Source organism: Haliotis rubra, unplaced genomic scaffold (assembly GCF_003918875.1).
Source record: "Haliotis rubra isolate DU_JTF1 unplaced genomic scaffold, ASM391887v1 Scf234, whole genome shotgun sequence".
Taxonomy (NCBI): domain Eukaryota; kingdom Metazoa; phylum Mollusca; class Gastropoda; order Lepetellida; family Haliotidae; genus Haliotis; species Haliotis rubra.
Genome location: NW_025766381.1, coordinates 1,307,024 through 1,319,454, shown reverse-complemented (window position 1 = coordinate 1,319,454; position 12,431 = coordinate 1,307,024).

The following is a 12,431-nucleotide window of genomic DNA, read 5'->3' as shown; positions in this document are numbered from 1 at the left end:
CACATCGTCGATGTTGGTCGTCTTTTTGTGTATGTCATTTAGAAATTTGGACTTTTCATCACACTCAAGTAGAGTAATTGTCATTTTGTTAATCATACAAAACTGTTCTATCAGCTCTGATTTGGAAGCAAAATTCTTTTTGCAACACTTGACCTTAATCTTTGTAAGACTTCCACGCTATTTGCGTGGATGAAATAAATCAAACTGTGTTCGAGGTAGCAAACTAATGTTTATATCATCATCCTTACGGCAGCCGTACCTTCATAAAGATTGCCATATGTTATATTCCCTGTCATGACATGATTTATATTCTATATATTATGAATGCCTGTGTGATATATTGTGTTATACATTGTCAATTATTAAACATTATACACTATGTGATGTGTTCTTCTTTCTACAAGTGTATTTGGATGTATTCACAAAATAGAATCTTTCAGATGAAAAACCAACAACCAAAAACGATTGCATCATAAAAGTGAAGGGATCATCACCACCATCATCATCATCAGCATCAGCATCAGCATCAGCATCAATTATGCAATAATGACTTGTTAAGTATTGACATAGCACCATAACCCTACGATCTACCTAAGATGGACTTGGTCATTCCCTATTTTGTTTGGAGTGGAGAGTCGAGGGTTATAAGTTGATAAGTTATAAGACATTTGAGTGTCATGGATATTTCGTCGTCACTTATCCAATATCGGAGAACCTGATTTGAGTGAGCGAATGACTGTTGTCACATCGTAAATAATAATCTAACTATGGCCACAAAATAATGGAATCTGGACCAGGCACGCAACTGAAAGCACGATTATCACCGTGGGGATGTAAAGTTATCGGCGAAGTGACTGTACCTGACAAGATCTTCAGTTGACTCACCAGTTTCATGGAATCTATTTGTACCATACGTCACCTAGGCTTTATTTGTACCATACGTCACCCAGGGTTTATTTGTCCCGTACGACACACAGGATCTATTTGTCCCATACAACACACAAAATCTATTTGTTACATACGACACGCAGGATCTATGCGTCCCATACGACACACAGGATCTATTTGTCCCATACGACACACAGGATCTATTTGTCACATACGAGACAATGGATCGATTTCTCCCATACGATCCACAGGATCTTTTTGTCCCATATGACACACAGGATATATCTGTCATATACGAGACACAGGATCTATTTGTGCCATACGAGTTACAGAATCTATTTGTCCGATACGACACACAGGATCTATTTGTCCCATACGGCACACAGGATCTATTTGTCACAAACGACACACGGAATCTATTTGTCACATACGACACACGGAATCTATTTGTCCCATACGACACACGGAATCTATTTGTCACATACGACACACAGGATCTATGCGTCCCATACAACACACGGAATCTACTTGTCACATACGACACACAGGATCTATTTTTCCCATACGGCACACAGGATCTATTTGTCACATACGACACACAGGATCTATGCGTCCCATACGACACACAGGATATATCTGTCATATACGAGACACAGGATCTATTTGTGCCATACGAGTTACAGAATCTATTTGTGCCATACGAGACACAGGATCTATTTTGTCCCATACGACACAGGGTCTATTTGTCCGATACGAGACACAGAATCTATTTGTCCGATACGAGACACAGGATCTATTTGTCCCATACAAGACACAGGATCTATTTGTGCCATACGAGACACATGATCTATTTGTCCGAAACGAGACACAGGATCTATTTGTCCCATACAAGACACAGGATCTATTTGTGCCATACGAGACACAGAATCTATTTGTCCGATACGAGACACAGGATCTATTTGTCCCATACAAGACACAGGATCTATTTGTGCCATACGAGACACATGATCTATTTGTCCCATACAAGACACAGGATCACGGGACCAAATACTTCAAGAGCACAGCCTGACAACCACAGGCCTTCCTTCCCAGCCGGTCATGTGCGTTGCTGCCTACATTCTCAGAGGATATTTTTCCATGCCTTTGAGTCAGTGGAGATCTTTCTGCTTTTGAAGTCCTATCTTTGTATAATTACACCGTTTCTTATTCCATGCTAAGCTGTTTGCTATTCCATGATCTACCGTGCACATATAGCTGTATATATTACGGTATAAGTCTGGAATGATCTTTGCTTACACTGTGTTTCGAATACATTTCAAGAATGTTGTAAATTGTGTCGTGGTCAGCGAGATTTACTGAATATAATCTCAGTGTAGTCAGCCAAATTTACTAAATATAATCTCAGTTTTGTAATAGGTTCAATCCAATCGTAACTTAATATTCTTATTATTTTCCTGACAAGGCTTTACGAAAGATCAGGCTAGTACCTTCCTCTTGACGGGCGACACTGTTGGTTCAGTTATATTACGAAGTTTGGTAGGAAAGCAGTATCGGGTGTAAGCTATGTGTTCACCATGTTCCTGAAACCCACTAGCACCTGGCTGGTGGCCACAAACCTAGAATCAGCGTCAGAGAAAGTCGGGGATTAAAACCAACAATCCTGGCAGGGTCTTGGCATACTTCGGAGGCAAGAACGAATTGCACCTTCTAAGGCGACCTACATCATCAACACACAAAACATTTACGCTATGACAAGCTTAGAACTAAAAGACGTTAGCCATTTCGCTATACTAACCGCAAAACACATGTACATTTCTTGTGTGATATGTTGCAGCAGATGTGAATATTAACCAGACGCTGGTCACCACGTATTTCGACGGACCATGATCGGCTGAAAACGCGCCCGCATTCCTTCTCAACTCAATCTCACTACACCTAGAAGTCGCGGTTGGCCCAACTGGACTCGTATAAGGTGTGCGATATGTTGTGTGGAGTTACCTCCCACAAACATATGACATGGGTTTTAAGCCCAGTTTACTCTACCACACTCTAGGGCTTGGTGGGGTAGCCTAGTGGTTAAAGCGTTCGCTCGTCGCGCCGAAGGCCTGGGTTCTATTCCCCACATGGGCACACTGTGTGAAGCCCATTTCTGGCGTCTCCCGCCGTGATATTGCTGGAATATTGCTTAAACCTAACTCACTCACTCACTCACCCGCCGTGATATTGCCGGAATGTTGCTAAAAGCGGCTTACAACCAAACTCACTCACTTTGATGTTTAGTGCCGCACCCAGCAATATTTCAGCCATATGGCGGCGGTCTGTAAATAAGCGAGTCTGGGTCCCGATCCACAAAGCGTTCGTAGCGCTACGACATTCATAAAAACTTATGATTAACTATAGAGTTACGGCAGGTCGTAACGTTACGAACGCTTTGTGGATCGCGTCCCTGGACCAGACATAAACAAGTGAGAACCGATGACATGTGTCAACCAAGTCAGCGAGTCTGACCACCCGATCCCGTTAGACGCCTCTTACGACAAGCATGTGTTACTGAAGACCAATTCTGACCCGGATCTTCACGGGACTGGGTAGAGTACTAACAACCCCTGAAGAACAAGACGATGTTCATGACATCGATAGTATGTGGTTGTAAATATAAAAACAGTTCAACACCTGCATAGCTCCTGAAGCGTCGTTGCGTACAAAGAATGGATCCTGTTTTTCTCACAGTACAGCTGGCGAGACACAACGTCCAGAGTTCGACAGAGGCTACCAGCGGAAGGCGGCGAAGTGAGGCTGGGCAGTAGATGCATCTATTGACTGGTCAGTTCCTCCCTTCCTGTTCCTGGCTTGCCGTTCTTCTGGTCTGTCCGCGCTCTTCTCATTGGCAGTCGACTCTTCCGCTGTATCCCTGTCTTGCCTGCTTCAAAAAGCAAATGAACAATGTGTAGTAGGTCGGCAGTTCTCATGGACATTATCTGTAGTAGGTCGGCAGTTCTCACGGACATTATCTGTAGTTGGTCAGCATTTCTCACGGACATTATCTGTAGTAGGTCAGCAGTTCTCACGGACATTATCTGTAGTAGGTCGGCAGTTCTCACGGACATTATCTGTGGAAGGTCAACAGTTCTCACGGACATTATCTGTAGTAGGTCGTCAATTTCCATGGACATTATCTGTATTAGGTCGGCAGTTCTCACGGACATTATCTGTAGTAGGTCGGCAGTTCTGATGGACATTATCTGTAGTAGGTCGGCAGTTCTCGTGGACATTATCTGTAGTAGGTCGGCAGTTCTGATGGACATTATCTGTAGTAGGTCGGCAGTTCTGATGGACATTATCTGTAGTAGGTCGGCAGTTCTGATGGACATTATCTGTAGTAGGTCGGCAGTTCTGATGGACATTATGTAGTAGGTGCAGTTCTGATGGACATTATCTGTAGTAGGTCAGTTCTGATGGACATTATCTGTAGTAGGTCGGCAGTTCTGATGGACATTATCTGTAGTAGGTCGGCAGTTCTGATGGACATTATCTATGGTAGGTCGGCAGTTTTGATGGACATTATCTGTGGTAGGTCGGCAGTTCTGATGGACATTATCTGTAGTAGGTCGGCAGTTCTGATGGACATTATCTGTATTAGGTCGGCAGTTTTGATGGACATTATCTGTAGTAGGTCGGCAGTTCTGATGGACATTATCTGTAGTAGGTCGGCAGTTCTGATGGACATTATCTGTATTAGGTCGGCAGTTTTGATGGACATTATCTGTAGTAGGTCGGCAGTTCTGATGGACATTATCTGTAGTAGGTAGTTCAGTTCGATGGACATTATCTGTAGTAGGTCGGCAGTTCTGATGGACATTATCTGTAGTAGGTCGGCAGTTCTGATGGACATTATCTGTAGTAGGTCGGCAGTTCTGATGGACATTATCTGTAGTAGGTCGGCAGTTCTGATGGACATTATCTGTAGTAGGTCGGCAGTTCTGATGGACATTATCTGTAGTAGGTCGGCAGTTCTGATGGACAATATCTGTGGTAGGTCGGCAGTTCTCATGGACGTGATTCCTGATCATATTTTGAAGAGCTTGACATGTCTGACGGATGTGCACGAAAATAGTGTTACAATTAGTTAACTAAAAAAACAAAAATTCATAACGTTGAATATTGAGATTTGACATCTATAACGGTTCATGAAAGTACGCACTTCAGTTACATTCAATGGAGCAATGGCGTCCTGAGAAATATTGAGGTTGGCAGTAAGATAATACGCATTAAATCACGTCACCTGACAATGGAGATATTTTCATATTGATGTAATTATCAGTTGGGTCCCTCTATGATAAAACATGTCACCTAACAAGAAACACAAACTTCCTCTTTTTTTCATATTTTAAAAGAAATATTAAATAGACATTCTTGCACTGGAGATGGGGTTCTTCTTATAGTATTCATATTCCGCATTTCGCTGAACACCGAATATAGACACTGTGGTAACCCGGATGTAGGGTATAAAGTATTGGCTATGCATTCCAAAAACGTGGGTTCGTTTGCCTGCATATATACAAGCGGTAATTCCGCGCGTCCGGTAATTCTACGCAGCTGCAATAGCGTACTTCCGTATCGGAGGTAAACATCGCCTGCTACCACATTTACGCTTGAAATCGGGACATTTCTACAAGGGACGGGCTTTTAATCACTAAAGGGTAAGTAAATAACAGTAATTGACAGATAAATTGACAGTTTTATGAGTTTTCTTCAAACTGATAAACCTTTTTCTTCATTATTCATAATTGGATTTGATATGAAACACTCTTCCTTACATTGATGAAGTGATTTTTGAAAATAATCTGACCCTAATACGCTTCCATACTTCGGATCTCCACCTGGATGTTATGCGCGCCAGTTGCTGCGCAGAATTATCGGACAGCAAATAATGTCGTCAGAACGCCTGTAAGGTCAACTGTATGGCATAATGCAACGTTAGAATCTTATAGTCGTCAATAAAACTTATATTTCTAGGTAAGTATGATGCATACTAGCATGTTTAGTCACGTAAACCACAAAAAATAAGATACGTTAGGTGCCGTGTTACGATCGATGTGCTTAGGTGCGCGGAATTACCTGACGGCGTTGTATAAAGCACATTCTGGTATTCCCCTGAGAAAACCAACTTTCAGTCATAGAGGTATTCCAATTCTGGTTCGTCGCTGGGGAATCATTATTGTAGTCATGTGGGACCTGAAGAGCTGAGTTATTTCATGTCAGTACTATCATGTGATGCAAACATCGTTTACTCACGATTTGATCTCAGGACCAGTTCCTCATTTAGCTGGCCAAACTGCGCAAATAGTACGCTTTGGCCATGACTCAATGCAAGATGTTTACCAGTGACTATAAATGACTATCAATTGGTGCTATTTTCTGCAAGACTACTGATAATGCAACGACGAGCTGTCAGTGATCAGTTCGATGTGAATCAGTTGTGATTTACTGGGAGACTAGTATGACAACAGTTAGTCACATCTTCACAGATTTGTGTCTTCGAGCTGAAATGTATGGTGCGCCAGTTAGGACATAATTTCTAATGTATAATTCTTCTGTCTTGCTTTTGTTTGGTGCATTTTGAAAACAGCCGTAATCTCGTTGTGTTGGTTTGCCCCAGTAGTAGGAATGTGCCAAATCAGGGTTTCTTGCAGGGGGGTTTCGATGCTTCTGTTCTCGACTAGGAAGGGGCGGTGAGGTAGCCAAGTGGTTAAAGCGTTCGCTCGTCACGCCGAAGACCCGGGTTCGATTCCCCACATGTGTAAAGCCCATTCTGGTGTCCCTAGCCGTGATATTGCTGGAATATTGCTCAAAGCGGTGCAAAACCATACTCACTCACTTGTCGAGGAAGACTGACATTTAGTTGCTCAATATGCTCAAAAAGAAATAATTATCATCCACTGTACATATGCATTTGCAAATAATAAACCGCGTGAGTCCCGCGGTACAATATAAAAGTTGTTCACTGGTCTCGAGGGGCACATGGGCTGATGTACCCTCGATATTTGTTTATGTTCCCTGAGCCCGAAGAAACAGGGTACATCGAGGGTACATCAACCTATGGGCCCAGAGGGACCAGTGAACAACGTATGTATCTTACCGAACACCTCAATGGTAATTTTGAACTGTTTGAAGCACGGGTATCGGATCATAGTATGGAGTACCAGACGAAGAGACGGCAAATTAGAGTTATCTCTCTTCCATCGATTTGCATTCGCAAAACATCGGTAATTTCCGCACATCATACGTGATTTAATGTTATTCGAGATAAAAAAATTATTACTACGAAGTACCAAATGAGTTCGGCATTCCCAGCGGGGTACATAGAAAATGTTACTCGGTTGTAAGCAGGGTACATTGAAAATAATAGAAGAGCGCTCAGCCAATCAGAAAACGACATTGATGTGTGAGGCAAGATAATTGTTTTAGTAATAGTTTGGATATATCAATCATGTTTATGTGGTAAAATATTTTGTATTGTGTTAACGTTCCCAGTCCTGACAAACCAGGTTTTACTGTATGTTCAGTGCATAACGCTGTATAAAATTATACTGTCAGTAATAATAATGACATATCATCATCGTGTTATTGTCATTCCAGTTTATTTTCACTCGACCAAACAAAACTGTTGTCGTGTTAATCTGCCTCATATTGTGATGCTTTAGAAACTCAAATTAAATACTCATGTTTTTTCAAGAATAACAAAGCACTGGTCTTCAAATGAACTAACGATGGACTAACTGACTTTCTAAATAATTTTTGTTTTTGAAATCAGAAATGAAATAGTTTTAAAATTTCACATTCATTGTTGTCACATTCCTTCCCTATTGTCCTTCCACAATTAGAGGAGTATAGCAGTTTATAGCGAATGGACATTTTTATTGCGAATATCCTTTGCAATTTAAATCACACCCATTCGCTATAAATGGGTTCTCTATTTGAATAACAAAAACATAAAATGGTGATCCCTTACACCGGGAGGGAACGTTTGACTAAGAAGTACACAGACAGCAAATTATAAAGAATACTGTTTTTAGGGTACGGTTTTTACTTGTCATAGGAAGACACTTAGTTGAGAAAAGGAAGTTTAGGAGAAAAAATCAAAAGATTATTCCTTCGCAGTCGTTAAAATATGTTCCTGCAGCTACTCCTTAATTCTGCTGGCGCCTCTTTGATTCAGCAAATCCAAGGAAATAGCATGTCAAGGGTCGGAGGCAACGCTGCAAGGTCAATATGGCTGTACTGACAAACGCCGCTTTGTTAAGCGTCACGTCATTATGCCCCAGTCAATCTTCCATACTTCAAAGCCAACGGGCAGTCCCAGAAATGTCTCTGATTAGCGTAGCAGATATCGCAACAGGAATAATTCCAAGAAAGTACCCAAGCACTCCTCTAGATAAATACGTTATTTGCATACGACGATCACGTTCCACACTTCACCTCGCGATCTCGACTACATATTGACCGGATGGTCCGGCCGGATACGTGACTGTCACACTGAAATATACACCCGGGCTAAGATTTGCTTTTTGTTATTGGCTCAGCTGATAAACGAGATACCTCTGGATAATGTAAACGTAATTGTTGTTTTGTTTGATCTGTTTTTACGGTTCCTACAAATGTTTCATATCAATAACTAGAAATGTGGTCACTATGTCAATGATATTGTGGTTTCGAGAAAGCGGTGCTTTTACTCTTGATATGATTTGAAAGGATAATGGTGACCAAAGCTAAAGAGGGAATCTTACATGAATTGCAGCAATGTTAGTTCAGATGTCGTGTGAGATGTTTATTGTAATAAGAGCAAAATTCCACTTAAGGAACTTATTAATGTTATTTACTTGATTGAAATAGACGCTAAAGAATGTTCTTGTTTTAGTTTACTGAGTATTACACAAGGTTGTAAACGCAATAATGGGTTTCTTAGAAGGTTGAAGGCCTTGACAGATAATGACATAATCAAAACAAAATTGAAACACGAGTCGTGAAAGAATTAGAATGTTGAGAGTTTGACATCTGTTGGACAGATCGTTGCAACACGAATGTAGTAAGGAAGAATAATACCTGAATGATTATGAAAAAGGTGTCATACGAATATGTGTGACTGGTCTGAAATTTTGTAGATTTGGTTGAGTTAAATTAAAGACGTTTTTAAATGAACACGATTTTGTAATGGTATCCATATATTATTTTTATGAATAAAGTTCTTTGCTGTTTAGCACCGCATACGCAGAATTCCACATATATTACTTCCGCCTGTGACTACTCGAACTTGGGCCAGACAATCTAATGATCGATGTTATGAACATCGTCTTGCTCTTCATGGGTTGTTAGTACTCTAACCAGACATCGTCTTGCTCTTCATGGGTTGTTAGTACTCTAACCAGACACGTGAAGATCCGGGTTAAAATTGGTCTTCAGTAACCCATGGTTGTCGTAAGAGGCGACTAACGGGATCGGGTGGTCAGGCTCGCTGACTTGGTGATACATGTCATCGTATCCCAGTTGAGTAGATCGATGCTCAAGATGCTGATCACTGAATTGTCTGGTCCAGACTGGATTATTTACAGACCGCCGCCATATAGCTGGAATATTGCTGAGTGCGGCGTAAAACAACAACACCAACCAACCATTCAACCAACAAACCAACCAGTTTCCTGAAGAGCTTGAGGGAAGCACTTTTTACATCACAAAAACTCGAAGTCATGTTGTGGTGCATTTCACGACCTTTGTCAACCCAAAAGAACAAAAGTTTCCTGGGAAGACTACAAACATTTGCTTGGACGAATCTGGTATACAAAACTACGACCATAGTCTCCTTGAGCGCTTAAGGGACGCAACTCTGTACATCCGATTGTAGCATATTAGACAACCAGGTCCCGTGGTAACCTACGAACAATTATTCGATGGGTGATTTGTATTTGTCATATATGTCCCTGGTGTCTATTTCTTGCCCCTGGGGTTCCGGGTTGGAATAGACCCACTTTCTCTCATGCTAGTCCTATGAGTACACTATGAGTACACTATGAGTACACTATGTATACCCAGGTAGCTTTTAGAGATGTCTCCGTTGGAAACTACAAAACGTGTGATAGATACCACACTATATATAATCATTGGGCGAAGGCGTATGGGGCATTTAATCTCTGCCTTCACTCCTTCAAAAGAAATACATGGAGACTTTACTACTTTTAACCCACAACTTAACTATAACTTAACACATCCATCTAAGACGATACTTGTATTGTAAAGCCAGAGCTAAATCACTCCAGCCAATATAAATTGTACAGATAATGTCGTCCATTTTACATGTAACCTTGAATAGTCTAATTACATGAGTATCGTGATCGCAGATCTGTCAGTAGCAATTCATGGTTATCTCATATAATCAACAGCTCAGTACTATCACAGAGAACTAATACACAACAAGATTAATGCATATGATTGGGTAAAATGAACTTCTAGCGAAGCCAAATTGGGTGTAGGCAAAAGTAGTGTGGGAAAACAAACTTGTGAGCAAAACGATGTGAAGGCAAACTAACTGTGGGCTAAATGGTATTAAAACATGATACGTGGAAGCCGCGGTGGCTGAGCGGTCTTGGCGTCTGACTTTGTGTGCTGGCGATTAGGTGCCTGACTCTGAGGGTATGGGTTCGAATCCCGGATGGGATTCAACCCAACAAATGTACTAAAATCTGTACTTTACTAAGAAAGTGTAATCCCACATATAACATAAGTTACATGATACGCAGGACAGACATGATGTTCTGCATGCGAAAGGAATAATGGCAACACTACCTGTAGACACAATGGCGCTGGACAACAATTTCGATGGAGGCAAAATAAGTTCCGGCAACACTATGTGAAGACAAATTGAGCGTGAGCAAATTTCGCCCAGGTTATATTACATGTCATATATACTCATGCCAATATGGTTGTCACCCCCTCCCCACCCCAACCCCACACACACCTCACACCCTCACCCCACACCCCCTCTCTAATTAAAACAATTGAAGGGGGTGACAACCATTATTGGCATCAGTATATTTGTGATTGCACTCTCTCAGTGCATGTTGGTGAAATGAGGTGTAGGTAAAATTGTTATGTACAGGAAGAGACATGCGCAAAATTGAGGGTAGTCTCAATGAAATATGGACAAAACGAGAGCGCAAAATGAAAGCCAGGCGCAAAATGAGACGTATGTAGGCAAACCCAGTACAGATTAAATAAGGTGTGGGCCAAATGGGTAGAGACAAAATGAGGTGTAGACAAGATGTATACACTCTGAACGAATAAAGGCAACATGAGTATAAACTGAATGGGTGTAGGCAAAACGAATATACTCTGAACGAATAAAGGCAACATGAGTACAGACTGAATGGGGTGTAGGCAAAATGTGAACAGACTAATTCAGTAAAGGCAAACTGAGTACCAAGTAAATGTGTGTAAACAACATGAGTACAGACAAAATGAGGTGTAGGCAAAACGAATACAATCTAACGAGTAAACACCAAATGAGTACAGACTGAACCAAATGTAGGCAAAATGAGTACCGACCAAATAAGCATAGGCAAAATGAGTACAGGCAAATTTGTGTGTTCGCAAATAGTGTAGAGACTACATGAGGGTGTAGGCAAAGTGAGCACAGTCTAAATGAGGTGTAGGTAAAATGAGTACAGACTAAATGAGTAAACGCAAATTGAGTACAGACTGAATAAAGTGTAGGCAAAATGAGTACAGACTGAATAAAGTGTAGGCAAAATGAGTACAGACTAAACGAGTAAACGCAAAATGAGTACAGACTAAAAAAGCTGACTAAATGTGGTTTAGGCCAAGTAAGTACAGTCTAAATGTTGGGTAGGCAAATTGAGTACATACTAACTGAGGTATGAGCAACACGAGTACAAACTAAATGGGGTGTAGGACAGTTGAGTACAGACTAGCGGAGGTGTAGGACAGTTGAGTACAAACTAAATTGGGTGTAGGACAGTTGAGGTGTACAGAGTACAAACTAAATTGGGTGTAGGACAGTTGAGTACGGACTAGCTGAGGTGTAGGACAGTTGAGTACAAACTAAATGGGGTGTAGGACAGTTGAGTACAGACTAGATGAGGTGTAGGACAGTTGAGTACAGACTAGCTAAGGTGTAGGCCCATGGTGACAGGCATACCGACGTGTGGGCAATGTGTATGAAGGCAAAGGGAGTTAAAGTCAGAATGAGTTGACAGCAAGTGAAACTAACATTCACCCACGCTGAAAATTTCCAAAATGGGAATTATTCATTGGCACCCTTCATCTTCATCTTAAATTTGTGTATGAAAGACACCGAATCATACCAAACAGTTCCTGTGTGGAGACATCCTATTGATTATTCTAAACACTTGCCGCTGTTATTCCATTGTTATCAAATTTTATGAACAAAACCATCACAGTTTCCTTCGTACAACATCATTACAATAAACATGCGCTCAAACCTCATTGAATATTCGTCTTACATCAGAAGA